General features: G+C 41.0%; 1 long non-coding RNA gene, 18 other non-coding genes and 1 pseudogene across 19 annotated transcripts in view; all 20 read left to right on the top strand.

Annotated features, from left to right (window-relative positions):
• The first annotated feature begins 7133 nt into the window (after positions 1 to 7133).
• Positions 7134 to 7247, top strand: LOC133539399 (U5 spliceosomal RNA). Its single transcript, XR_009803352.1, has one exon. It is a non-coding gene; the product is annotated as a U5 spliceosomal RNA (small nuclear RNA).
• A 612-nt stretch (positions 7248 to 7859) lies between these two features.
• LOC133539299 (small nucleolar RNA U3) lies at positions 7860 to 8074 on the top strand. Its single transcript, XR_009803262.1, has one exon. It is a non-coding gene; the product is annotated as a small nucleolar RNA U3 (small nucleolar RNA).
• Positions 8075 to 8495: 421 nt separating this feature from the next.
• On the top strand, positions 8496 to 8609 carry LOC133539328 (U5 spliceosomal RNA). The gene has a single exon (XR_009803286.1). It is a non-coding gene; the product is annotated as a U5 spliceosomal RNA (small nuclear RNA).
• A 2612-nt stretch (positions 8610 to 11221) lies between these two features.
• On the top strand, positions 11222 to 11419 carry LOC133539306 (small nucleolar RNA U3; annotated as a pseudogene).
• A 420-nt stretch (positions 11420 to 11839) lies between these two features.
• Positions 11840 to 11954, top strand: LOC133539339 (U5 spliceosomal RNA). The gene has a single exon (XR_009803297.1). It is a non-coding gene; the product is annotated as a U5 spliceosomal RNA (small nuclear RNA).
• A 611-nt stretch (positions 11955 to 12565) lies between these two features.
• LOC133539386 (U5 spliceosomal RNA) lies at positions 12566 to 12678 on the top strand. The gene has a single exon (XR_009803340.1). It is a non-coding gene; the product is annotated as a U5 spliceosomal RNA (small nuclear RNA).
• A 609-nt stretch (positions 12679 to 13287) lies between these two features.
• On the top strand, positions 13288 to 13401 carry LOC133539397 (U5 spliceosomal RNA). Its single transcript, XR_009803350.1, has one exon. It is a non-coding gene; the product is annotated as a U5 spliceosomal RNA (small nuclear RNA).
• Positions 13402 to 13995: 594 nt separating this feature from the next.
• Positions 13996 to 14210, top strand: LOC133539288 (small nucleolar RNA U3). The gene has a single exon (XR_009803254.1). It is a non-coding gene; the product is annotated as a small nucleolar RNA U3 (small nucleolar RNA).
• Positions 14211 to 14631: 421 nt separating this feature from the next.
• Positions 14632 to 14745, top strand: LOC133539389 (U5 spliceosomal RNA). Its single transcript, XR_009803343.1, has one exon. It is a non-coding gene; the product is annotated as a U5 spliceosomal RNA (small nuclear RNA).
• Positions 14746 to 15385: 640 nt separating this feature from the next.
• LOC133539361 (U5 spliceosomal RNA) lies at positions 15386 to 15499 on the top strand. Its single transcript, XR_009803318.1, has one exon. It is a non-coding gene; the product is annotated as a U5 spliceosomal RNA (small nuclear RNA).
• A 610-nt stretch (positions 15500 to 16109) lies between these two features.
• On the top strand, positions 16110 to 16222 carry LOC133539378 (U5 spliceosomal RNA). The gene has a single exon (XR_009803333.1). It is a non-coding gene; the product is annotated as a U5 spliceosomal RNA (small nuclear RNA).
• Positions 16223 to 16829: 607 nt separating this feature from the next.
• Positions 16830 to 16943, top strand: LOC133539348 (U5 spliceosomal RNA). The gene has a single exon (XR_009803306.1). It is a non-coding gene; the product is annotated as a U5 spliceosomal RNA (small nuclear RNA).
• Positions 16944 to 17938: 995 nt separating this feature from the next.
• LOC133539302 (small nucleolar RNA U3) lies at positions 17939 to 18153 on the top strand. Its single transcript, XR_009803265.1, has one exon. It is a non-coding gene; the product is annotated as a small nucleolar RNA U3 (small nucleolar RNA).
• Positions 18154 to 18566: 413 nt separating this feature from the next.
• LOC133539324 (U5 spliceosomal RNA) lies at positions 18567 to 18680 on the top strand. Its single transcript, XR_009803282.1, has one exon. It is a non-coding gene; the product is annotated as a U5 spliceosomal RNA (small nuclear RNA).
• A 602-nt stretch (positions 18681 to 19282) lies between these two features.
• Positions 19283 to 19497, top strand: LOC133539268 (small nucleolar RNA U3). Its single transcript, XR_009803236.1, has one exon. It is a non-coding gene; the product is annotated as a small nucleolar RNA U3 (small nucleolar RNA).
• Positions 19498 to 19917: 420 nt separating this feature from the next.
• On the top strand, positions 19918 to 20028 carry LOC133539380 (U5 spliceosomal RNA). The gene has a single exon (XR_009803335.1). It is a non-coding gene; the product is annotated as a U5 spliceosomal RNA (small nuclear RNA).
• A 600-nt stretch (positions 20029 to 20628) lies between these two features.
• On the top strand, positions 20629 to 20739 carry LOC133539338 (U5 spliceosomal RNA). Its single transcript, XR_009803296.1, has one exon. It is a non-coding gene; the product is annotated as a U5 spliceosomal RNA (small nuclear RNA).
• Positions 20740 to 21346: 607 nt separating this feature from the next.
• LOC133539292 (small nucleolar RNA U3) lies at positions 21347 to 21561 on the top strand. The gene has a single exon (XR_009803258.1). It is a non-coding gene; the product is annotated as a small nucleolar RNA U3 (small nucleolar RNA).
• Positions 21562 to 21981: 420 nt separating this feature from the next.
• LOC133539360 (U5 spliceosomal RNA) lies at positions 21982 to 22094 on the top strand. Its single transcript, XR_009803317.1, has one exon. It is a non-coding gene; the product is annotated as a U5 spliceosomal RNA (small nuclear RNA).
• Positions 22095 to 22705: 611 nt separating this feature from the next.
• The window catches only part of LOC133538713 (uncharacterized), a 29277-nt gene continuing 25025 nt past the window's right edge, over positions 22706 to 26957 (top strand). Inside the window, exons 1-2 of the long non-coding RNA XR_009803089.1 lie at positions 22706 to 22946; positions 24300 to 24353. This is a non-coding gene — a long non-coding RNA (uncharacterized LOC133538713). The remainder of the gene's footprint in view (positions 22947 to 24299; positions 24354 to 26957) is intronic.

The following is a 26957-nucleotide window of genomic DNA, read 5'->3' as shown; positions in this document are numbered from 1 at the left end:
AGTGTATTCCTGGGGGCAGAGCACCTGACATTGAAGCTAATCTTAGGGAGCTAACTCGCAACAGGTCTAGTAAACACGTACGGCAGGCTAACCGCACCACTAGTTATGCGAATATAGTAATACACGTTGGCTCCAATGACGTTAGGATGAGACAATCAGAGATTACAAAGAGAAACGTAGCCAGGGCTCGTAATCTCGCCAGAAAGATGTCCAGGCATCGAGTAATTGTCTCTGGCCCCCTGCCTGGGAGAGGCAATGATGAGAGATATAGCAGATTAGTCTCTCTTAACAGGTGGCTGGATAGCTTCTGCAGACAACAGGGATTTACGTTTATTGATAATTGGCCCTCTTTCTGGGGCAAACCTGGCTTGCTGAGGAGAGACGGCCTTCACCCTAACCAGGAAGGCGCTATCCTCTTGTCTCGGAACATAGACTTCGCATTGAGCCACATTTGACTAACTGCACTAGAGCAAGCCCGGTCACAGGCAATTACAGAGCCTGCTAGCCTGGGTATGGAGTCAGTTAAGTTAGAACTAGCCAGCGCCAGGCTGGATGATCCCTGTACACATAGCAATTTTCGTAGAATAATACACAACTCACAAAATGTTTTTTCTACTGTGTCTATGACTACGTCAGAGTTAGACATGCGTTCTACTGAGGTGGCAAATTATGATGCGTTCAGTTTATCGCAGCGCCAAGTAGACAATCTGAAAATTCCCGTCATATCAATTCCTAGATATGGTCGTAATTATTTTAAGTACACTGCGCATAATAAACGCAACATTATTAATATTGCTACTACGGATAATTTTATCAACAACTCCTTAAAACAGCCCACTACCTATAATATGGGCTTTCTAAACATCAGATCTTTGTCTCCCAAAACGTTATTAGTCAATGAGGTCATTAGAGACAACAACCTTAACGTCATCGGTCTTAGCGAAACCTGGCTTAAACCAGACGACTTTTTTGCGATAAATGAGGCATCCCCTCCTAACTATACGAATGCGCATATTGCCCGTCACCTCAAAAGGGGAGGGGGTGTCGCACTAATATACAACGAAAACTTTAACTTTAGTCCTAACTTAAATAATAAATATAAATCGTTTGAGGTGCTTTCTATGAAGTCTGCCACACCTCTGCCTCTGTGCCTGGCCGTTATCTACCGCCCCCCAGGGCCCTATTCGTACTTTATTAGTGAATTCTCAGAGTTTGTTGCTGATCTAGTGACGCACGCCGATAATATAATTATAATGGGGGACTTTAATATCCATATGAATACCCCATTGGACCCACCGTGCGTGGCGCTCCAGACTATAATTGATAGCTGTGGTCTTACACAAATAATAAATGAACCGATGCATCGCAGCGGTAATACGATAGACCTAGTGCTTGTCAGAGGTCTCACCGTCTCCAAAGTTATGATACTCCCGTATACTAAAGTAATGTCCGATCATTACCTTATAAAATTCGAAGTTCAGACTCATGTTCGGCAAGCTAATAATAATAATAACTGCTATAGCAGCCGCAACATTAATGCTGCCACAACGACGACTCTTGCGGACCTACTGCCCTCGGTAATGGCACCGTTCCCAAAGTATGTGGGCTCTATTGATAACCTCACTAACAACTTTAACAACGCCCTGCGCAAAACCATTGATAGTATAGCACCGCTAAAGTTAAAAAAGGCTCCAAAAAGGCGTACGCCATGGTTTACTGAAGAAACTAGAGCTCAGAAATTATTATGTAGAAAGCTGGAACGCAAATGGCGCACGACTAAACTTGAGGTGCACCATCAAGCATGGAGTGATAGTTTAATAACTTATAAACGCATGCTTACCTTAGCTAAAACTAATTATTACTCAAATCTCATCCGCATTAATAAAAACGATCCAAAATTTTTGTTTAGTACAGTAGCATCGCTAACCCAACAAGGGACTCCTTCCAGTAGCTCCACCCATTCGGCAGATGACTTTATGAAGTTCTTTAATAAGAAAATTGAACTTATTAGAAAGGAGATTAAAGACAATGCGTCCCAGCTACAACGGGGTTATAGTAACACAGATAAGATTGTATATACGGCGGATACTGCAAATATCCAAAATAGTTTCTCTCGTTTTGATGAAATAACATTAGAAGGATTGTTACAACGTGTAAATGGAATAAAACAAACAACATGTTTACTTGACCCACTTCCTGGGAAACTTATCAAGGAGCTTTTTGTATTATTAGGTCCATCAGTGCTAAATATTATAAACTTATCACTTTCCTCGGGCACTGTTCCCGTTGCATTCAAAAAAGCGGTTATTCATCCTCTCCTTAAAAGACCTAACCTCGATCCTGACCTCATGGTAAACTACCGACCGGTGTCTCACCTTCCCTTTATTTCGAAAATCCTCGAAAAAATTGTTGCAGAGCAGCTAAATGAGCACTTAGCGTTTAACAATCTATGTGAAACCTTTCAATCCGGTTTCAGGGCAAATCACTCGACTGAGACAGCCCTCGCAAAACTGACTAATGATCTATTGCTAACGATGGATTCTGATGCGTCATCTATGTTGCTGCTCCTCGATCTTAGCGCTGCTTTCGATACCGTCGATCATAATATTTTATTAGAGCGTATCAAAATACGAATTGGTATGTCAGACTCAGCCCTGTCATGGTTTAACTCTTATCTTACTGATAGGATGCAGTGCGTCTCCTATAACAGTGTGACCTCGGACTATGTTAAGGTAACGTGTGGAGTTCCCCAGGGTTCGGTCCTTGGCCCTGTACTCTTCAGCATCTACATGCTGCCGCTAGGTGACGTCATACGCAAATACGGTATTAGCTTTCACTGTTATGCTGATGACACCCAACTTTACATGCCCCTAAAGCTGACCAACACGCCGGACTGTAGTCAGTTGGAAGCGTGTCTTAATGAAATTAAACAATGGATGTCCGCTAACTTTTTGCAACTTAATGCCAAAAAAACGGAAATGCTGATTATCGGTCCTGCTAGACACCGACCTCTATTTAATAATACAACTTTAACATTTGACAACCAAATAATAAAACAAGGTGACTCTATAAAAAATCTGGGTATTATCTTCGACCCAACTCTCTCCTTTGAGTCACACATTAAAAGCGTTACTAAAACGGCCTTCTTTCATCTCCGTAATATCGCTAAAACTCGCTCCATTTTGTCCACTAAAGACGCCGAGATCATTATCCATGCGTTTGTTACGTCTCGTCTCGATTACTGTAACGTATTATTTTCGGGTCTCCCCATGTCTAGCATTAAAAGATTACAGTTGGTACAAAATGCGGCTGCTAGACTTTTGACAAGAACAAGAAAGTTTGATCATATTACGCCTGTACTGGCTCACCTGCACTGGCTTCCTGTGCACTTAAGATGTGACTTTAAGGTTTTACTACTTACGTATAAAATACTACACGGTCTAGCTCCAGCCTATCTTGCCGATTGTATTGTACCGTATGTCCCGGCAAGAAATCTGCGTTCAAAAGACTCCGGCTTATTAGTGATTCCTAGAGCTCAAAAAAAGTCTGCGGGCTATAGAGCGTTTTCCGTTCGGGCTCCAGTACTCTGGAATGCCCTCCCGGTAACAGTTCGAGATGCTACCTCAGTAGAAGCATTTAAGTCTCATCTTAAAACTCATCTGTATACTCTAGCCTTTAAATAGACCTCCTTTTTAGACCAGTTGATCTGCCGCTTCTTTTCTTTCTCCTATGTCCCCCCCTCCCTTGTGGAGGGGGTCCGGTCCGATGACCATGGATGAAGTACTGACTGTCCAGAGTCGAGACCCAGGATGGACCGCTCGTCGGGACCCAAGATGGACCGCTCGCCTGTATCGGTTGGGGACATCTCTACGCTGCTGATCCGCTTGAGATGGTTTCCTGTGGACGGGACTCTCACTGCTGTCTTGGAGCCACTATGGATTGAACTTTCACAGTATCATGTTAGACCCGCTCGACATCCATTGCTTTCGGTCCCCTAGAGGGGGGGGGGTTACCCACATCTGAGGTCCTCTCCAAGGTTTCTCATAGTCAGCATTGTCACTGGCGTCCCACTGAATGTGAATTCTCCCTGCCCACTGGGTGTGAGTTTTCCTTGCCCTTTTGTGGGTTCTTCCGAGGATGTTGTAGTCGTAATGATTTGTGCAGTCCTTTGAGACATTTGTGATTTGGGGCTATATAAATAAACATTGATTGATTGATTGATTGATGTCTCTACGACATTCCTAACAGACGTTACAAGCAGTTTTGTCTGGAAAAAGGTGACGGCTTTTTACAAAACTTTTATTTTGAAGGGGTAATTGCCAACTTCCTGTTGATTTTAACTGAAAGATGCCACCTATCAAAATGTAGATCTAAGTGAGACCTACATTGAGGTTTTTGTTTCACGTCTGTCCGACATTCCTACCAGAAGTGACAAGCAGTTTATCTGTTTCCTCTTCCTAGGAGCAGTTTTTTCTGTGTTTTAATCAAAAATATCAATAGAGCGCAATTTTGAGTTTTAAGGTTTGTTTTTTTCACTAGATCGCAATTTCTGCCAGTCCTGATGTGTGTGCCAAGTTTGGTGAGTTTTGAAGCATTTTAAGGGGGTCAAATTAAAGCTCAAAGAGGCAAAAATAGCGTGTTTTGCGAAAATGTTGCTTTGAATGAGTTTTTGCAAAATTTCTGTTGATTTTGGGTATAGACGTTTTTAATTGGAAATGTAGGTCTTAGTCAGACCTACACAGAGGTTTTTGTTTCATGTCTCTACGACATTCCTAACGGAAGTTACAAGCAGTCTGTTTTTTGTCTCTTCCTAGGGGGCGCTAGCGCGCAATTTTCATTTTTGGGGTTTGGTTGCTTAATAAGTTGGTCTGCCGCTCCATACCGATGTGTGTGTCAATTTTGGTGAGTTTTGAAGCAAGTTAAGGGGGTCAAATTAGGGTGCGAAGGTGCGAGCGCGCCTTGGGCTGCTGCCCCCGATCCCCACTGTTGAAGGCACCTTGCTGCCACTATTTAATGCATTGTGAAAGTAATGCAGTTGTTGTATTGAAGTGAAAATATCAAGCTCCCTGTTGATTTTTGCCAAAGTATGTTAATTATTCAAATGTAGGTCCAAGTCAGACCTACATAGTGGTTTTTGTTTCATGTCTCTACGACATTCCTACCGGAAGTTAAAAGCAGTTTTGTCTTTGTTTTCTTCCTAGGAGTAGTTTGTCTGTGTTGTATTCCTAGGGGGCGCTAGAGCACAATTTTGAGTTTTGGGGTTTGGTTTTTTTATCAGCTCGCAATTGTTGCCAGTCCTGATGTGTGTGCCAAGTTTGGTGAGTTTTGAAGCATTTTAAGGGGGTCAAATTACAGCTCAAAGAGGCGAAAATGAAATTTTTTAGGAAACTTTGCGCAGGGGATCTTTGAAGGCGCGTAAAATCAAACCCTTAAAACTTATATAAACCTTGATCTATACTTTTAATCAGAAGGGTTCAAACTCTCTCCTGTGCGAGTTTGAAGCCGAAACGACAAACTCGCTCAGAGGAGATAACTTTTGAAAAAAGGTGACGGGTTTTCACAAAACTTTTATTTTGAAGGGGTAATTGCCAACTTCCTGTTGATTTTTTCTGCTAGCTGTCAACTATTAAAATGTAGGTCTAAGTGAGACCTACATAGAAGTTTTTGTTTCATGTCTTTCCGACATTCCTACCGGAAGTTACAAGCAGTTTCGTCTGTGTTTTCTTCCTAGAAGCAGTTTTTTCTGTGTTTCATTCAAAAAATTTTGTAGAGCGCAATTTTGAGTTTTATAATTTTTTTTTTCATTAAATCACAATTTCTGCCAGTCCTGATGTGTCTGCCAAGTTTGGTGAGTTTTGAAGCATTTTAAAGGGGTCAAATTGCAGCTCAAAGAGGAAAAAATAGCATTTTTTGCGAAAATTTTGCTTTGAAAGGGTTTTGCAAAATTTCTGTTGATTTTAGGTATAGGCATTTCTAATGGGGAATTTAGGTCTTAGTCAGACCTACATAGAGGATTTTGTTTCATGTCTCTACGACATTCCTAACCGAAGTTACAAGCAATTCATTTTTTGTCTTTTCCTAGGGGGTGCTAGAGCACAATTTTGATTTTTGGGGTTTGGCTCCCTAATATGTTGGGAAGAAACTCCTCACCGACGTGTGTGTCAAATTTGGTGAGTTTTGAAGCATGGTCAGGGGGTCAAAATACAGCGCATAGGCGAGTATGCGTGCGGAAGAAAGAAAGAATAATAAAACGCTACAGATTCAATAGGGTCCTTGCCTATGGCAAAGGACTCCTGTGGAGTCCTTTGCCATAGGCAGGGCGGACCCTAATAATAATAATAAGAAACGTTACAGATTCAATAGGGTCCTTGCCATGGCAAAGGACATGGAGTCCTTTGCTGGCAGGGCGGACCCTAATAATAAAACGTTACAGATTCAATAGGGTCCTTGCCTATGGCAAAGGACTCCTGTGGAGTCCTTTGCCATAGGCAGGGCGGACCCTAAATGCCATCTGAAGCAGGGCTTCTGTCCCTTGTTAAAACAATTACAATGAAGATAATGGAATCTTGCAATTAATAGTGTATGTTTGCAATTCATACCAAAACATTACAGGCAGTGGCAAACATGCAGATCTATGGTTCTGGTCTGATTCAAAACTTTGAAATTCCTTGCCAATATTCAGGTCCCTGGTCAATTGACCAGTGCGTTTTTTTTTTAGAAATTGTTACAATCCTCTTCATTCCACCTCCAAAGACATGCACCTGGGGATAGGTTAATTGGCAACACTAAATTGTCCGTTATAAATGAATTGAGTGTGAATCTTGTCGGTCTATCTGTGTTGGCCCTGTGATGAGCTGGCGACTTGGCCAGGCTGTACATCGCCTTCTGGCCGAATGCAGCTAAGATAGGCTCCAGCACCCCCCGCGACCCCAAAAGGGACAAAGCGGTAGAAAATGGATGAATGGAGATGATACTTGACGAAACTCTGTGGACGTTTGTAAGGTTCTGCAGCATTGCCTGTGAATGTGACTGGATTCCTTCAGTTGTTGGTTAACTAAAGTGTCACCTTGAAACCGTGTGTTACCTCGGTGTGGCCGGGAATGGGGTCGGCCAAAGTACATTCAGCCTGTAGAAAACTCCTGCTTCTCTTCAAATTGCATAAATCTTTCGTCTTTTGCTAAAGATTTCCGTGGGGAAAAACAAAATGAGTACAGTTACAATTTTTAAATGCCCTCTGAAGCAGGGCTTCTCTCTCTTGTTTAAACAATATCAATGACGGCGAACATAATCAAATCTTGCAATGAATGGTGAATGTTTGCAATGATATCAAAAAGTTACCGCCAGTGGCAAACATACAGTAATGTATGGTTCTGGTCTGATTCAAAACTTTGAATTTCGCTGCCAATTTTCGGGTCCCTGGTCAATTGACCAGTGTGTTTTTTTTTTAGAAATTGTTACAATCCTCTTCATTCCACTTCCAAAGACATGCACCTGGGGATAGGTTAATTGGCAACACTAAATTGTCCGTTATAAATGAATGTGAGTGTGAATCTTGTCTGTCAATCTGTGTTGGCCCTGTGATGAGCTGGCGACTTGGCCAGGCTGTACATCGCCTTCTGGCCGAATGCAGCTGAGATAGGTTCCAGCACCCCCCGCGACCCCAAAAGGGACAAAGCGGTAAAAAATGGATGGATGGAGGGACAATCCTCTTGATTTCATCGAGGGAAAGTCAATGTATTTCAACTGTCTTGGTTTTTAAAAATTTGAAACCATAATGTGTTGTACATCAACAAAATGCACCCTGTGAGTGAAAAAAGTAGTCTTGCAGATGATCTTCTCTCAGCAATTGTGAGAATGTCAAGACTATACTTTCAGGGATCATTTCTAAAGAACTTGTTTTGAGAAATGTGTTTCCAAAGTGTAAGGTCTTGCTAACCATGATGATGAGATTAGATGTTTCTTCCTGAACATGAAGCTGACATTGACTAATGATTCTGTCATGTCTTTTTTGTCATTGATGATTTTACTTTGTTTCTTAATGAGGCTTTGATGGAAGGAATATGGTCAGAGTGGTTATTTACATCTTAATAACAAAGTCTCCAAAGATGTGGGGCTAATTGCTAAAATGTTACTCAGAGGTTAAAACATTCTCTGTTGAATGCGAGGAGATGAGCTTTCCAAAGAACAGTGGCAACAAATCGTACAACCGCATGGCACTTAAACACCCGTAACTTGTAAATTTGGAAATAGAAGAAAAACTAATTAAACTGATGCGTCTTGTATTTGGCTTACTACCAGAACCCGTTGTGCCCATTAAACTAAAGCGAGATGATACTTGACGAAACTCTGTGGACTTTTGTAAGGTTCTGCAGCATTGCCTGTGAATGTGACTGGATTCCTTCAGTTGTTGGTTAACTAAAGTGTCACCTTGAAACCGTGTGTTACCTCGGTGTGGCCGGGAACGGGGTCGGCGAAATTTACATTCAAACTGTAGATCACTCTTTTTTCTCTTCAAATCGCATAAATCTTTCGCCTTTTACTAAAGATTTCCGTGGGGAGAAACAACAAGAGTATAATTACAATTTTTAAATGCCCTCTGAAGCAGGGCTTCCCTCTCTTGTTAAAACAATAACAATGAATATAATGGGATCTTGCAATGGTTGGTGTATGATTGCAATGATACCAAAAATTACAGCCAGTGGCAAACATACAGTAATGTATGGTTCTGGGCTGATACAAAACTTTGAATTTTGCTGCCAATTTTCGGGTCCCTGGTCAATTGACCAGTGTGTTTTTTTTTTAGAAATTGTTACAATCCTCTTCATTCCAATTCCAAAGACATGCTCCTGGGGATAGGTTAATTGGCAACACTAAATTGTCTGTTATAAATGAATAGAGTGTGGATCTTGTCTGTCTATCTGTGTTGGCCCTGTGATGAGCTGGCGACTTGGCCAGGCTGTACATCGCCTTCTGGGCGAATGCAGCTGGAGGACCCCCCGCGACCCCAAAAGGGACAAAGCGGTAAAAAATGGATGGATGGAGGGACAATCCTCTTGATTTCATCGAGGGAAAGTCAATGTATTTCAACTGTCTTGGTTTTTAAAAAAATGAAACCATAATGTGTTGTACATCAACAAAATGCACCCAGTGAGTGAAAAAAGTAGTCTTGCAGATAATTTCCTCTCAGCAATTGTGAGAATGTCAATACTATACTTTCAGGGATCATTTCTAAAGAACTTCAATCAATCAATGTTTATTTATATAGCCCCAAATCACAAATGTCTCAAAGGACTGCACAAATCATTACGACTACAACATCCTCGGAAGAACCCACAAAAGGGCAAGGAAAACTCACACCCAGTGGGCAGGGAGAATTCACATCCAGTGGGACGCCAGTGACAATGCTGACTATGAGAAACCTTGGAGAGGACCTCAGATGTGGGCAACCCCCCCCCTCTAGGGGACCGAAAGCAATAGATGTCGAGCGGGTCTAACATGATACTGTGAAAGTTCAATCCATAGTGGCTCCAAGACAGCAGTGAGAGTCCCGTCCACAGGAAACCATCTCAAGCGGATCAGCAGCGTAGAGATGTCCCCAACCGATACAGGCGAGCGGTCCATCCTGGGTCTCGACTCTGGACAGTCAGTACTTCATCCATGGTCATCGGACCGGACCCCCTCCACAAGGGAGGGGGGGACATAGGAGAAAGAAAAGAAGCGGCAGATCAACTGGTCTAAAAAGGAGGTCTATTTAAAGGCTAGAGTATACAGATGAGTTTTAAGATGAGACTTAAATGCTTCTACTGAGGTAGCATCTCGAACTGTTACCGGGAGGGCATTCCAGAGTACTGGAGCCCGAACGGAAAACGCTCTATAGCCCGCAGACTGTTTTTGAGCTCTAGGAATCACTAATAAGCCGGAGTCTTTTGAACGCAGATTTCTTGCCGGGACATACGGTACAATACAATCGGCAAGATAGGCTGGAGCTAGACCGTGTAGTATTTTATACGTAAGTAGTAAAACCTTAAAGTCACATCTTAAGTGCACAGGAAGCCAGTGCAGGTGAGCCAGTACAGGCGTAATATGATCAAACTTTCTTGTTCTTGTCAAAAGTCTAGCAGCCGCATTTTGTACCAACTGTAATCTTTTAATGCTAGACATGGGGAGACCCGAAAATAATACGTTACAGTAATCGAGACGAGACGTAACAAACGCATGGATAATGATCTCGGCGTCTTTAGTGGACAAAATGGAGCGAATTTTAGCGATATTACGGAGATGAAAGAAGGCCGTTTTAGTAACGCTTTTAATGTGTGACTCAAAGGAGAGAGTTGGGTCGAAGATAATACCCAGATTTTTTACAGAGTCACCTTGTTTTATTATTTGGTTGTCAAATGTTAAAGTTGTATTATTAAATAGAGGTCGGTGTCTAGCAGGACCGATAATCAGCATTTCCGTTTTTTTGGCATTAAGTTGCAAAAAGTTAGCGGACATCCATTGTTTAATTTCATTAAGACACGCTTCCAACTGACTACAGTCCGGCGTGTTGGTCAGCTTTAGGGGCATGTAGAGTTGGGTGTCATCAGCATAACAGTGAAAGCTAATACCGTATTTGCGTATGACGTCACCTAGCGGCAGCATGTAGATGCTGAAGAGTACAGGGCCAAGGACCGAACCCTGGGGAACTCCACACGTTACCTTAACATAGTCCGAGGTCACACTGTTATAGGAGACGCACTGCATCCTATCAGTAAGATAAGAGTTAAACCATGACAGGGCTGAGTCTGACATACCAATTCGTATTTTGATACGCTCTAATAAAATATTATGATCGACGGTATCGAAAGCAGCGCTAAGATCGAGGAGCAGCAACATAGATGACGCATCAGAGTCCATCGTTAGCAATAGATCATTAGTCAGTTTTGCGAGGGCTGTCTCAGTCGAGTGATTTGCCCTGAAACCGGATTGAAAGGTTTCACATAGATTGTTAAACGCTAAGTGCTCATTTAGCTGCTCTGCAACAATTTTTTCGAGGATTTTCGAAATAAAGGGAAGGTGAGACACCGGTCGGTAGTTTACCATGAGGTCAGGATCGAGGTTAGGTCTTGTAAGGAGAGGATGAATAACCGCTTTTTTGAATGCAACGGGAACAGTGCCCGAGGAAAGTGATAAGTTTATAATATTTAGCACTGATGGACCGAATAATACAAAAAGCTCCTTGATAAGTTTCCCAGGAACTTGTCTTGAGAAATGTGTTTCCAAAGTGTAAGGTCTTGCTAACCATGATGATGAGATTAGATGTTTCTTCCTGAACATGAAGCTGACATAGACTAATGATTCTGTCATGTCTTCTTTGTCATTGATGATTGTTCTTTGTTTCTTAATGAGGCTTTGATGGAAGGAATGTGTTCAGAGTGGTTACTTACATCTTAATAACAAAGTCTCCAAAGATGTGAGGCTAATTGCTAAAATGTTACTCAGTGGTTAAAACATTCTCTGTTGAATGCGAGGAGATGAGCTTTCCAATGAACAGTGGCAACAAATCGTACAACCGCATGGCACTTAAACACCCGTAACTTGTAAATTTGGAAATAGAAGAAAAACTAATTAAACTCATGCGTATTGTATTTGGCTTAGTACCAGAACCTGTTGTGCCCATTAAACTAAAGCGAGATGATACTTGACAAAACTCTGTGGACATTTGTAAGGTTCTGCAGCATTGCCTGTGAATGTGACTGGATTCCTTCAGTTGTTGGTTAACTAAAGTGTCACCTTGAAACCGTGTGTTACCTCGGTGTGGCCGGGAATGGGGTCGGCCAAAGTACGTTCAGCCTGTGGATAACTCTTGTTTCTCTTCAAATCGCATAAATCTTTTGCCTTTTACTAAAGATTTCCATGGGGAGAAACAACATGAGTAAAATTACAATTTTTAAAAGCCCTCCGAAGCAGGGCTTCTCTCTCTTGTTAAAACAATAAAAATGAACATAATGGAATCTTGCAATGGTTAGTGTATGTTCGCAATGATACCAAAAATTACAGGCATTGGCAAACGTACAGTAATGTATGGTTCTGGTCTGATTCAAAACTTTGAATTTCGCTGCCAATATTCAGGTCCCTGGTCAATTGACCAGTGCGGTTTTTTTTTAGAAATTGTTACAATCCTCTTCATTCCACTTCCAAAGACATGCACCTGGGGATAGGTTAATTGGCAACACTAAATTGTCCGTTATAAATGAATGTGAGTGTGAATCTTGTCGGTCTATCTGTGTTGGCCCTGTGATGAGCTGGCGACTTGGCCAGGCTGTACATCGCCTTCTGGCCGAATGCAGCTGAGATAGGCTCCAGTACCCCCCGCGACCCCAAAAGGGACGAAGCAGTAGAAAATGGATGAGTGGAGATGATACTTGACGAAACTCTGTGGACTTTTGTAAGGTTCTGCAGCATTGCCTGTGAATGTGACTGGATTCCTTCAGTTGTTGGTTAACTAAAGTGTCACCTTGAAACCGTGTGTTACCTCGGTGTGGCCGGGAATGGGGTCGGCCAAAGTACTTTCAGCCTGTAGATCACTCTTGTTTCTCTTCAAATCGCATAAATCTTTTGCATTTTACTAAAGATTTCCGTGGGGAGAAACAACAAGAGAACAATTACAATATTTAAATACTCTCTGAAGCAGGGCTTCTGTCTCTTGTTAAAACAATTACACTGAAGATAATGGAATCTTGCAATTAATAGTGTATGTTTGCAATTCATACTAAAAAATTACAGGCAGTGGCAAACATGCAGATCTATGGTTCTGGTCTGATTCAAAACTTTGAATCTCGCTGCCAATATTCAGGTCCCTGGTCAATTGACCAGTGCGGTTTTTTTTTAGAAATTGTTACAATCCTCTTCATTCCACTTCCAAAGACATGCACCTGAGGATAGGTTAATTGGCAACACTAAATTGTCCGTTATAAATGAATGTGAGTGTGAATCTTGTCGGTCTATCTGTGTTGGCCCTGTGATGAGCTGGCGACTTGGCCAGGCTTTACATCGCCTTCTGGCCGAATAGAGCTGAGATAGGCTCCAGCACCCCCCGCGACCCCAAAAGGGACGAAGCGGTAGAAAATGGATGAGTGGAGATGATACTTGACGAAACTCTGTGGACTTTTGTAAGGCTCTGCAGCATTGCCTGTGAATGTGACTGGATTCCTTCAGTTGTTGGTTAACTAAAGTGTCACCTTGAAACCGTGTGTTACCTCGGTGTGGCCGGGAATGTGGTCGGCCAAAGTACATTCAGCCTTCAGATCACTCTTGTTTCTCTTCAAATCGCATAAATCTTTCACCTTTTACTAAAGAGTTCCTTTGGGAGAAACAACAAGAGTACTATTACAATTTTTAAATGCCCTCTGAAGCAGGGCTTCTCTCTCTTGTTAAAACAATAACAATGAACATTTTGGAATCTTGCAATGGTTAGTGTATGTTTGCGATGATACCAAAAATTACAGGCAGTGGCAAACACGTAGTAATGTATGGTTCTGGTCTGATTCAAAACTTTGAATTTCGCTGCCAATATTCAGGTCCCTGGTCATTTGACCAGTGCGTTTTTTTTTAGAAATTGTTATAATCCTCTTCATTCCACTTCCAAAGACATGCACCTGGGGATAGGTTAATTGGCAACACTAAAGTGTCCGTTATAAATGAATGTGAGTGTGAATCTTGTCTGTCTATCTGTGTTGGCCCTGTGATGAGCTGGCGACTTGGCCAGGCTGTACATCGCCTTCTGGCCGAATGCAGCTGGAGCACCCCCCGCGACCCCAAAAGGGACAAAGCGGTAAAAAATGGATGGATGGAGGGACAATCCTCTTGATTTCATCGAGGGGAAGACAATGTATTTCAACTGTCTTGGTTTTTAAAAATTTGAAACCATAATGTGTTGTACATCAACAAAATGCACCCTGTGAGTGTAAAAAGTAGTCTTGCAGATGATATTCTCTCAGCAATTGTGAGAATGTCAAGACTATACTTTCAGGGATCATTACTAAAGAACTTGTCTTGAGAAATGTGTTTCCAAAGTGTAAGGTCTTGCTAACCATGATGATGAGATTAGATGTTTCTTCCTGAACATGAAGCTGACATAGACTAATGATTCTGTCATGTCTTCTTTGTCATTGATGATTGTTCTTTGCTTCTTAATGAGGCTTTGATGGAAGGAATATGGTCAGAGTGGTTACCTACATCTTAATAACAAAGTCTCCAAAGATGTGGGGCTAATTGCTAAAATGTAACTCAGTGGTTAAAACATTCTCTGTTGAATGCGAGGAGATGAGCTTTCCAATGAACAGTGGCAACAAATCGTACAACCGCATGGCACTTAAACACCCGTAACTTGTAAATTTGGAAATAGAAGAAAAACTAATTAAACTGATGCGTATTGTATTTGGCTTAGTACCAGAACCTGTTTGTGCCCATTAAACTAAAGCGAGATGATACTTGACGAAACTCTGTGGACTTTTGCAAGGTTCTGCAGCATTGCCTGTGAATGTGACTGGATTCCTTCAGTTGTTGGTTAACTAAAGTGTCACCTTGAAGCCGTGTGTTACCTCGGTGTGGCCGGGAATGGGGTCGGCCAAAGTACATTCCGCCTGTAGATCACTCTTGTTTCTCTTCAAATCGCATAAATCGTTCGCCTTTTACTAAAGATTTCCGTGGGGATAAACAACAAGAGTAAAATTACAATTTTTAAAAGCCCTCTGAAGCAGGGCTTGTCTTTCTTGTGTAAAGCAGCAGCAACAACAATGAACAGAAGCCGACCATTGCAATGCTTGGTGTATGTTTGCAACAACTCCAACGTCACAGCCCGTGGCAAACATGCGGTAATGGATGGTTTTGGTGTCAATCAAGTCTTTGAATTTCTATGCCACTATTCAGGTCACTGGTCAATTGACCAGTGCATTTCTTTTTGAACTTGTTACAATCATCTCGATTGCCTCCGGGTACTCCGGTTTCCTCCCACTTCCAAAGACATAAACCTGTGAATAGGTTGATTGGCAACTCTAAATTGTCCCTAATGTGTGAATGTGAGTGTGGTTGTTGTCTGTTTATCTGTGTTGGCCCTGTGATGAGTTCGCGACTTGTCCAAGGTCCACGCCACCTCCCTCCCGAATGCAGCTGAGATAGGTTCCAGCACCCCCTGCACCCTCGAAAGGGACAAAGCGGTAGAAAATGGATGAATGAAGATGATACTTGATGAAACTCTGTGGACTTTTGTAAGGTTCTGCAGCATTGCCTGTGAATGTGACTGGATTCCTTCAGTTGTTGGTTAACTAAAGTGTCACCTTGAAACCGTGTGTTACCTCGGTGTGGCCAGGAATGGGGTCGGCCAAATTTACATTCAACCTGAAGATCACTCTTGATTCTCTTCAAGACGCATAAATCTTTCGCCTTTTACTAAAGATTTCCGTGGGGAGAAACAACAAGAGTATAATTACAATTTTTAAATGCCCAATGAAGCAGGGCTTCTGTCTCTTGTTAAAACAATAACAATGAGCATAATGGAATCTTGCAACGGTTGGTGTATGTTTGCGATGATACCAAAAATTACAGGCAGTGGCGAACATGCAGTAATGTATGGTTCTGGTCTGATTCAAAACTTTGAATTTCTCTGCCAATATTCAGGTCCCTGGTCAATTGACCAGTGCGTTTTTTTTAGAAATTGTTACAATCCTCTTCATTCCACTTCCAAAGACATGCACCTGGGGATAGGTTAATTGGCAACACTAAATTGTCCGTTATAAATGAATGTGAGTGTGAATCTCTTCTGTCTATCTGTCTTGGCCCTGTGATGAGCTGGCGACTTGGCCAGGCTGTACATCGCCTTCTGGCCGAATGCAGCTGAGATAGGCTCCAGCACCCCCCGCGACCCCAAAAGGGACAAAGCGGTAGAAAATGGATGAGTGGAGATGATACTTGACGAAACTCTGTGGACTTTTGTAAGGTTCTGCAGCATTGCCTGTGAATGTGACTGGATTCCTTCAGTTGTTGGTTAACTAAAGTGTCACCTTGAAACCGTGTGTTACCTCGGTGTGGCCGGGAATGGGGTCGGCCAAAGTACATTCAGCCTGTAGATCACTCTTGTTTCTCTTCAAGTCGCATAAATCTTTTGCCTTTTACTAAAGATTTCCGTGGGGAGAAACAACAAGAGAACAATTACAATATTTAAATACTCTCTGAAGCAGGGCTTCTGACTCTTGTTAAAACAATCACAATGAAGATAATGGAATCTTGCAATTAATAGTGTATGTTTGCAATTCATACTAAAAAATTACAGGCAGTGGCAAACAGACAGATCTATGGTTCTGGTCTGATTCAAAACTTTGAATTTCGCTGCCAATATTCAGGTCCCTGGTCAATTGACCAGTGCGGTTTTTTTTTTAGAAATTGTTACAATCCTCTTCATTCCACTTCCAAAGACATGCACCTGGGGATAGGTTAATTGGCAACACTAAATTGTCCGTTATAAATGAATTGAGTGTGAATCTTGTCGGTCTATCTGTGTTGGCCCTGTGATGAGCTGGCGACTTGGCCAGGCTTTACATCGCCTTCTGGCCAAATGCAGCTGAGATAGGCTCCAGCACCCCCCGCGACCCCAAAAGGGACAAAGCGGTAGAAAATGGATGAATGGAGATGATACTTGACGAAACTCTGTGGACTTTTGTAAGGTTCTGCAGCATTGCCTGTGAATGTGACTGGATTCCTTCAGTTGTTGGTTAACTAAAGTGTCACCTTGAAACCGTGTGTTACCTCGGTGTGGGGGAATGGGGTCTGCCAAAGTACATTCAGCCTGCAGATAACTCTTGCTTCTCTTCAAATAGCATAAATCTTTCGCCTTTTACTAAAGATTTCCGTGGGGAGAAACAAAAAGAGTACAATTACAATTTTTAAATGCCCTCTGAAGCAGGGCTTGTCTCTCTTGTTAAAACAATATCAATAACAGTGAACATAATCAGATCTTGCAATGAATGGTGAATGTTTGCAATGATATCAGAAAGTTACCGCCAGTGGCAAACATACAGTAATGTATGGTTCTGGTCTGATTCAAAACTTTGAATTTCGCTGCCAATTTTCGGGTCCCTGGTCAATTGACCAGTGTGTTTTTTTTTTTAAATAGTTACAATCCTCTTCATTCCACTTCCAAAGACATGCACCTGGGGATAGGTTAATTGGCAACACTAAATTGTCCGTTATAAATGAATGTGAGTGTGAATCTTATCTGTCTATCTGTGTTGGCCCTGTGATGAGCTGGCGACTTGGCCAGGCTGTACATCGCCTTCTGGCCGAATGCAGCTGAGATAGGCTCCAGCACCCCCCGCGACCCCAAAAGGGACAAAGCGGTAAAAAATGGATGGATGGAGGGACATCCATCCATCCATCCATTTTCTACCGCTTAGTCCCTTTCGGGGTCGCGGGGGGCGCTGGCGCCTATCTCAGCTACAATCGGGCGGAAGGCGGGGTACACCCTGGACGAGTCGCCACCTCATCGCAGGGCCAACACAGATAGACAGACAACATTCACACTCACATTCACACACTAGGGCCAATTTAGTGTTGCCAATCAACCTATCCCCAGGTGCATGTCTTTGGAAGTGGGAGGAAGCCGGAGTACCCGGAGGGAACCCACGCATTCACGGGGAGAACATGCAAACTCCACACAGAAAGATCCCGAGCCTGGATTTGAACCCAGGACTGCAGGACCTTCGTATTGTGAGGCAGACGCACTAACCCCTCTGCCACCGTGAAGACAATCCTCTTGATTTCATCGAGGGAAAGTCAATGTATTTCATCTGTCCTGGTTTTTAAAAATTTGAAACCATTATGTGTTGTACATCAACAAAATGCACCCTGTGAGTGTAAAAAGTAGTCTTGCAGATGATCTTCTCTCAGCAATTGTGAGAATGTCAAGACTATACTTTCAGGGATCATTTCTAAAGAACTTGTCTTGAGAAATGTGTTTCCAAAGTGTAAGGTCATGCTAACCATGATGATGAGATTAGATGTTTCTTCCTGAACATGAAGCTGACATAGACTAATGATTCTGTCATGTCTTTTTTGTCATTGATGATTTTACTTTGTTTCTTAATGAGCCTTTGATGTGAGGAATGTGGTCAGAGTGGTTACTTACATCTTAATAACAAAGTCTCCAAAGATGTGGGGCTAATTGCTAAAATGTTACTCAGTGGTTAAAACATTCTCTGTTGAATGCGAGGAGATGAGCTTTCCAATGAACAGTGGCAACAAATCGTACAACCGCATGGCACTTAAACACCCGTAACTTGTAAATTTGGAAATAGAAGAAAAACTAATTAAACTCATGCGTATTGTATTTGGCTTAGTACCAGAACCTGTTGTGCCCTTTAAACTAAAGCGAGATGATACTTGACGAAACTCTGTGGACTTTTGCAAGGTTCTGCCTGTGAATGTGACTGGATTCCTTCAGTTGTTGGTTAACTAAAGTGTCACCTTGAAACCGTGTGTTACCTCGGTGTGGCCGGGAATTGAGTCGGCCAAATTTACATTCAACCTGTAGATCACTCTTGTTTCTCTTCAGATCGCATAAATCTTTCGCCTTTTACTAAAGATTTCCGTGGGGAGAAACCATAAGAGTGTAACTACAATTTTTTAATGCCCTCTGAAGCAGGGCTTGTGTTTCTTGTGTAATGCACCAACAATGAACAGAAGCTGACTATTGCAATGCTTGGTGTATGTTTGCAACAACTCCAAGGTTACAGCCAGTGGCCAACATGCAGATCTGGGGTTCTGGTCTGATTCAAAACTTTGAATTTCGCTGCCAATATTCAGGTCCGTGGTCAATTGACTAGTGCCATTCTTTTAGAAATTGTTACAATCCTCTTCATTCCACCTCCAAAGACATGCACCTGAGGATAGGTTAATTGGCAACACTAAATTTTCCCTAATAAGTGAATGTGAGTATAAACCTTGTCAGTCTATCTGTGTTGGCCCTGTGATGAGCTGGCGACTTGGCCAGGCTGTACATCGCCTTCTGGCCGAATGCAGCTGAGATAGGCTCCAGCACCCCCCGCGACCCCAAAAGGGACAAAGCGGTAAAAAATGGATGGATGGAGGGACAATCCTCTTGATTTCATCGAGGGAAAGTCAATGTATTTCATCTGTCTTGGTTTTTAAAAATTTGAAACCATAATGTGTTGTACATCAACAAAATGCACCCTGTGAGTGTAAAAAGTAGTCTTGCAGATGATCTTCTCTCAGCAATCGTGAGAATGTCAAGACTATACTTTCAGGGATCATTTCTAAAGAACTTGTCTTGAGAAATGTGTTTCCAAAGTGTAAGGTCTTGCTAACCATGATGATGAGATTAGATGTTTCTTCCTGAACATGAAGCTGACATAGACTAATGATTCTGTCGTGTCTTCTTTGTCATTGATGATTGTTCTTTGCTTCTTAATGAGGCTTTGATGGAAGGAATATGGTCAGAGTGGTTACTTACATCTTAATAACAAAGTCTCCAAAGATGTGGGGCTAATTGCTAAAATGTTACTCAGTGGTTAAAACATTCTCTGTTGAATGCGAGGAGATGAGCTTTCCAGTGAACAGTGGCAACAAATCGTACAACCGCATGGCACTTAAACACCCGCAACTTGTAAATTTGGAAAAAGAAGAAAAACTAATTAAACTGATGCGTATTGTATTTGGCTTAGTACCAGAACCTGTTGTGCCCATTAAACTAAAGCGAGATGATACTTGACGAAACTCTGTGGACTTTTGCAAGGTTCTGCAGCATTGCCTGTGAATGTGACTGGATTCCTTCAGTTGTTGGTTAACTAAAGTGTCACCTTGAAACCGTGTGTTACCTCGGTGTGGCCGGGAATGGGGTCGGCCAAAGTACATTCAACCTGTAGATCACTCTATTTTCTCTTCAGATCGCATAAATCTTTCGCCTTTTACCAAAGATTTCCGTGGATAGAAACAATAAGAGTACAACTACAATTTTTAACCCCCTCTGAAGCAGGGCTTGTCTTTCTTGTGTAATTCACCAACAATGAATAGAAGCTGACTTTTACAGCCAGTGGCAAACATGTGGTAATGGATGGATATGGTCTGAATCAAGTCTTTGAATTTCCCTGCCACTATTCAGGTCACTGGTCAATTGACCAGTGCGTTTCTTTTTGAACTTGTTACAATCCTCTCGATTCCCTCCGGGTACTCCGGTTTCCTCCCACTTCCAAAGACATAAACCTGTGAATAGGTTGATTGGCAACTCTAAATTGTCCCTAATGTGTGAATGTGAGTGTGATTGTTGTCTGTTTATCTGTGTTGGCCCTGTGATGAGGTCGCGACTTGTCCAGGGTGTACGCCGCCTCCCGCCCGAACGCAGCTGAGATAGGTTCCAGCACCCCCCGCGCCCTCGAAAGGGACAAAGCGGTAGAAAATGGATGAATGAAGATGATTAATGACGAAACTCTGTGGACTTTTGTAAGGTTCTGCAGCATTGCCTGTGAATGTGACTGGATTCCTTCAGTTCTTGGTTAAGTAAAGTGTCACCTTGAAACCGTGTGTTACCTCGGTGTGGCCGGGAATGGGGTCGGCCAAAGTACATTCAGCCTGTGGATCACTCTTGTTTCTCTTTAAATCGTATAAATCTTTCGCCTTTTACTAAAGATTTCCGTGGGGAGAAACAACACAAGTTTAAATACAATTTTTAAAATCCTTCTGAAGCAGGGCTTCTCTCTCTTGTTAAAATAATAACAATGAACATAATGGAATCTGGCAACGGTTAGTGTACGTTTGCAATGATACCAAAAATTACAGGCAGTGGCAAACATGTAGTAATGTATAGTCCTGGTCTGATTCAAATCTTTGAATTTCGCTGCCAATATTCTGGTCCCTGGTCAATTGACCAGTGTGCTTTTTTTAGAAATTGTTACAATCCTTCTTCATTCCACTTCCAAAGACATGCACCTGGGGATAGGTTAATTGGCAACACTAAATTGTCCGTTATAAATGAATGTGAGTGTGAATCTTGTCTGTCTGTCTGTGTTGGCCCTGTGATGAGCTGGCGACTTGGCCAGGCTGTACATCGCCTTCTGGCCGAATGCAGCTGAGATAGGCTCCAGCACCCCCCGCGACCCCAAAAGGGACAAAGCGGTAAAAAATGGGTGGATGGAGGGACAATCCTCTTAATTTCATCGAGGGAAAGTCAATGTATTTCAACTGTCTTGGTTTTTAAAAATTTTTGAAACCATAATGTGTTGTACATCAACAAAATGCACCCTGCGAGTGAAAAAAGTAGTCTTGCAGATGATTTCCTCTCAGCAATTGTGTGAATGTCAAGACTATACTTTCAGGGAACATTTCTAAAGAACTTGTCTTGAGAAATGTGTTTCCAAAGTGTAAGGTCATGCTAACCATGATGATGAGATTAGATGTTTCTTCCTGAACATGAAGCTGACATAGACTAATGATTTTGTCATGTCTTTTTTGTCATTGATGATTGTTCTTCACTTCTTAATGAGGCTTTGATGGAAGGAATATGGTCAGAGTGGTTATTTACATCTTAATAAGAAAGTCTCCAAAGACGTGGGGCTAATTGCTAAAATGTTACTCAGTGATTAAAACATTCTCTGTTGAATGCGAGGAGATGAGCTTTCCAATGAACAGTGGCAACAAATCGTACAACCGCATGGCACTTAAACACCCGTAACTTGTAAATTTGGAAATAGAAGAAAAACTAATTAAACTGATGCGTATTGTATTTGGCTTAGTACCAGAACCTGTTGTGCCCTTTAAACTAAAGCGAGATGATACTTGACGAAACTCTGTGGACTTTTGTAAGGTTCTGCAGCATTGCCTGTGAATGTGACTGGATTCCTTCAGTTGTTGGTTAACTAAAGTGTCACCTTGAAACCGTGTGTTACCTCGGTGTGGCCGGGAATGGGGTCGGCCAAAGTACATTCAACCTGTAGATCACTCTTTGTCTCTTCAGATCGCATAAATCTTTTGCCTTTTACTAAAGATTTCCGTGGATAGAAACAATAAGAGTGTAACTACAATTTTTAAATGCCCTCTGAAGCAGGGCTTGTCTTTCTTGTGTAATGCATCAACAATGAACAGAAGCTGACTATTGCAATGCTTGGTGTATGTTTGCAACAATTCCAAGGTTACAGCCAGTGGCAAACATGCGGTAATGGATGGATCTGGTCCGAATCAAGTCTTTGATTCTGTCATGTCTTCTTCGTCTTTGATGATTGATCTTTGCTTCTTAATGAGGCTTTGATGGAAGGAACATGTTCAGAGTAGTTACCTACATTTTAATTCTATAATGTTACTCTTTGGTCAAAACATTCTCAGTTGGATATGAGGAGACTAGTGAATGGATGCAAAGTGGACATAAGAAACTTTTTCAAGAAAGTAAGTATTCATCACTGCTTGCAGAGGTGTGGACTCAAGTCACATGACTCAGACTCACTTTAGACTGGACTTGACAAAATGTAAAGAGACTTGCAACTGGACTTAGACTTTAACATCAATGACTTGTGACTTGACTTGGACTTGAGCCTTTTGACTTGACAACACTTGTTACTTTCCCCAAAACCCAACGATTAAAAAGTTATTCAGGAGCGCTCCGTATGTACAAGTGTGTGTGACAGCGTGTGCGCTACCTGTAAGAACAACAGCCAATCAAATTACATCCACGTTATTTTCGTCACACAGCATTCATCCAATCAAATTGCAGGAAAACCAACGAAGAAGAGCTCTCAAACAACGCGCCAGTGAGGAAAAATTATGCTAAAAATAGTTTCGTCCGGGTATTGAAACTACGACTTGGTCAACAAAAAACAAATTGCCGTATGCAAGACATGCGGTTCGAAGATTACAGACAGGGACGCACCAACTTCCAATTTCGTTCGACATTTGAAGCTGCACAAAGGGTAAGTTTTGAATGTAAGCTAACGTTTATTGGCTGAGTAACGTAACTTTTATTTGTTGTGTAGTTAAATCAGTCAGGCTGTAAACTCACTACTAACGTTAGAACTATAGACATCTTATAAGTAGACCCAGCATGGAGCGCTACTGCCTACTGGCGCTGACGAGACGAGACGAGACGCGCGGCCGCCATCTTGGAGTGGTGATCAACTCCACTCAATGCAATTATTTTGGCAGGAGCAATGAACTGTCAGTGCATTTTATCTCACTGAATACCACTGATTTTCACGCGCTTTTTCGTCATACGTGTAACTATGATAAAGAACACATGTTTTGGCGTGTTCATAGTTTGCTTAACAGTAATAGAATATTTGTATATGCCATAAGTCAGTGATTCTCAACCCCTGTGAAAATGTCTTTAATTCAAGTACCCCCTAATCAGAGCAAATCATTTTTGGTTGAAAAAAAGAGATTAATTAATAAAATACAGCACTTTGTCATCAGTTTCTGATTTATTAAATTGTATAACAGTGCAAAATATTGCTCATGTGTAGTGGTCTTTCTTGAAATATTTGGAAAAAAAGATATAAAAATAACTAAAAACTTGTTGAAAAATAAACAACTGATTCAATTATAAATAAAGATTTCTACACATAGAAGTAATATCAACTCAAAGTGCCCTCTTTGGGGATTGTAATAGAGATCCATCTGGTTTCATAAACTTAATTCTAAACATTTATTCACAAAAAAAGAAATTTTTAACATCAATATTTATGGAACATGTCCACAAACAATCTAGCTGTCAACATGGAATATTGCATTATTGCATTTCTTTTCACAGTTTATGAACTTACATTCATATTTTGTTGAAGTATTATTCAATAAATGTATTTATAAAGGATTTTTGAATTGTTGCTATTTTTAGAATATTTTTAAAAAAATCTCACGTACCCCTTGGCATACCTTCAAGTACCCCCAGGGGTACGCGTAACCCCAAATGAGAACCACTGCCGGTGCTGGAGGCAGAGTCTGGGTGAGGCTGGGTCGCATCAGGTGTTCCACAAGAAAAGCTTAAACAATGTCTTTATTTGTCATTTTCCACACAAATATGAGATGAACAAAATAAATAAAGACATTTTAAAAAAATGTAAGAAAATAAGTAAATACATGTTTGGGGCTGTGGACTACATCATTTCCTCTTTTTTACCATTTGCTATCTTTGGGGTTACTTCTTTCTGGAGCATCAGCTGTGTTTCTCACTTTACACATGGAGGAGAAAAGGAGCTGAGCTCATTAACGTATGACTATCATCAGTAGATAATAATAATAATCACTCCATAACCCCTTTTGACCTGTAGGAGTCAGGGCAGAGGAGCACAGAAAGTGAGAGGGGAGAGGCCTCTACTGGAAAGGTGAGACAGACAACATTCACACTCACAACACTCACATATATATATATATATATATATATATATATATATATATATATATATATATATATATATATATATATATATATATATATATATATATATATACATATATACATATATATATATATATATATATGTGAGTGTTGTGAGTGTATATACTGTATATATATATATATATATATCCATCCATCCATCCGTCCATCCATCCATCCATTTCCTGCCGCATATTCCCTTCGGGGTCGCTGGTGCCTATCTCAGCTACAATCGGGCGGAAGGCGGCGTACACCCTGGACAAGTCGCCACATCATCGCAGGGCCAACACAGATGGACAGACAACATTCACACTCACATACATATATACATATATATATACATATACATACATACATACATACATGCATATATATATATATATATATATATATATATATATATATATATATATGTGTATATATATATATACAGTAAATATATATACATATGTATGTGTATATATATAAATATATATATATATATATTATACATATGTATGTGTATATATATAAATATATACATATATACATATATATATATATATATATATATATATATATATATACACATACACATATGAATGTGTGTGTGTGTGCATGCGCACGTGTTCGCAGAAATATAATAATATAGATTATTATAATTGAATATCAAGAGTATTAGAAGGTTCAATTCCTAGTTTGTTTACTTCCGTGAGGACCTTTTTAAAGCTTTGTAATCATTCAGAAATATCAAGCAGCTACAACTCAAACATGGATAAGTGTAGAAAGAGTATTTTGCATCTTTCCCATCATGCCTTGCAATGGCTTTAAAATGGGTGTAAATTACGCTTTTTGTCATGGTCATGGGATATATTATTTATAATATCCACAAAGTTCAGTAAGTAGTGTTGTGTTATGTGTGTTGACATTTTGTGCTGGATAATTTTTTTTTGTACACCACGACTAAGACATTGGATTTGGATTGGGTCATACAAATACTTTTGTTCACGGCTTGGACCTAATGTGTACTCACGTGCGGCTACAGTACTTTCCACAAGAGGGCGACAAAACGTCACTTATCCGTCACCTAAGCTTTAAATTTTAAATTGAGGTTCCTTTTTTAAATCAAACTTGAGCTGTCATCTCGCGGGCCAAATCATCTTGTTTTTGTCTCTGAAAATATAACATTGCTATTACCTTGGTGTCCTCAATGGTAATGATGGCCATGTGTCCACCACTTTTATAGTATATACTAATTTTGTTGAAATTTTGACTGATTAAGAGAAATGAATTATATTTTCATCACGCTGCTGGAATGGTCTTATGTTGTATGTAATACATTTTCTGTATTTGCACTTTTGCTGGTTTGTTTACTTCATGTACATCACAATGGCTAAAAGTGTGTTTAGTCATATAACACGTTTCCATACCATCCATCCATCCATTTTTTCTACCGCTTGTCCCTTTTGGGGTCGCTGGAGCCTATCTCAGCTGCATTCGGGCAGAAGGCGGGGTACACCCTGGACAAGTCGCCACCTCGTCACAGGGCCACGTTTCCATTCAGTAACAAGTGTTCTGATACCGTGTGTATGGTATAGTGTCTTGAAAAACCGGGCCTTTTATTCAAAATCGAGCTTAAGCAATTGGAAAAAAAAAAAATTAACTGTTTGGCTAATCATTTGAAAGTCAGTGCTTTGGAATTTGCAAGGAAGTGACATCATGATACGCACCTGGGTCTAATGCAGGGGCCCCCAAACTCAATTTACCTGGGCGGTGCTGGAGGCAGAGTCTGGGTGAGGCTTGGTCGCATCAGGTGTTCCACAAGAAAAGCTTAAAAAATGTCTTTATTTGTCATTTTCCGCACAAAAATAAGATGAAAAAAATTCGTAAAGACATTAAAAATTAGTAAGATAATAAGTACCGGCAAATACATGTTTGGGGCTGTGGACTACATCATTCCATTTGGTGTCACTGCTGTTTTCAAAGAAGCTTAAAAACAACTGAAATATACTTGATTGCTAAAACAAAGTAGATGCGGTAAATCTCGCTCAAAGGAAGACATGAAACTGCCACAGGAAAATACCAAAAAAAGAGCAAAAGCCACCAAAATAGAAGCTCAGAAGAACTAAAACACTACACACAGGAAAACAGCAAAAAAGTCCAAATAAGTCAGGGCGTGATGTGACAGGTGGTGACAGTACACCTACTTTGAGACAAGAGCTACACTGATGCATGCTTGGTTATGGTCACCAACGCGGTGCCCGCGGGCACCAGGTAGCCCGTAAGGACCAGATGAGTCGCCCGCTGGCCTGTTCTAAAAATAGCTCAAATAGCAGCACTTACCAGTGAGCTGCCTCTATTTTTAAATTGTATTTATTTACTAGCAAGCTGGTCTCGCTTTGCTCGACATTTTTAATTCTAAGAGAAACAAAACTCAAATGGAATTTGAAAATCCACGAAAATATTTTAAAGACTTGGTCTTCAATTGTTTGAATAAATTCATTTATTTTTTTACTTTGCTTCTTATAACTTTTAGAAAGACAATTTTAGAGAAAAAAAATACAACCTTAAA

Source organism: Nerophis ophidion, linkage group LG20 (genome assembly GCF_033978795.1).
Source record: "Nerophis ophidion isolate RoL-2023_Sa linkage group LG20, RoL_Noph_v1.0, whole genome shotgun sequence".
Classification (NCBI taxonomy): domain Eukaryota; kingdom Metazoa; phylum Chordata; class Actinopteri; order Syngnathiformes; family Syngnathidae; genus Nerophis; species Nerophis ophidion.
The sequence above is the reverse complement of the archived record's forward strand: the minus strand, read 5'-3'. Positions and strand labels throughout refer to the sequence as shown.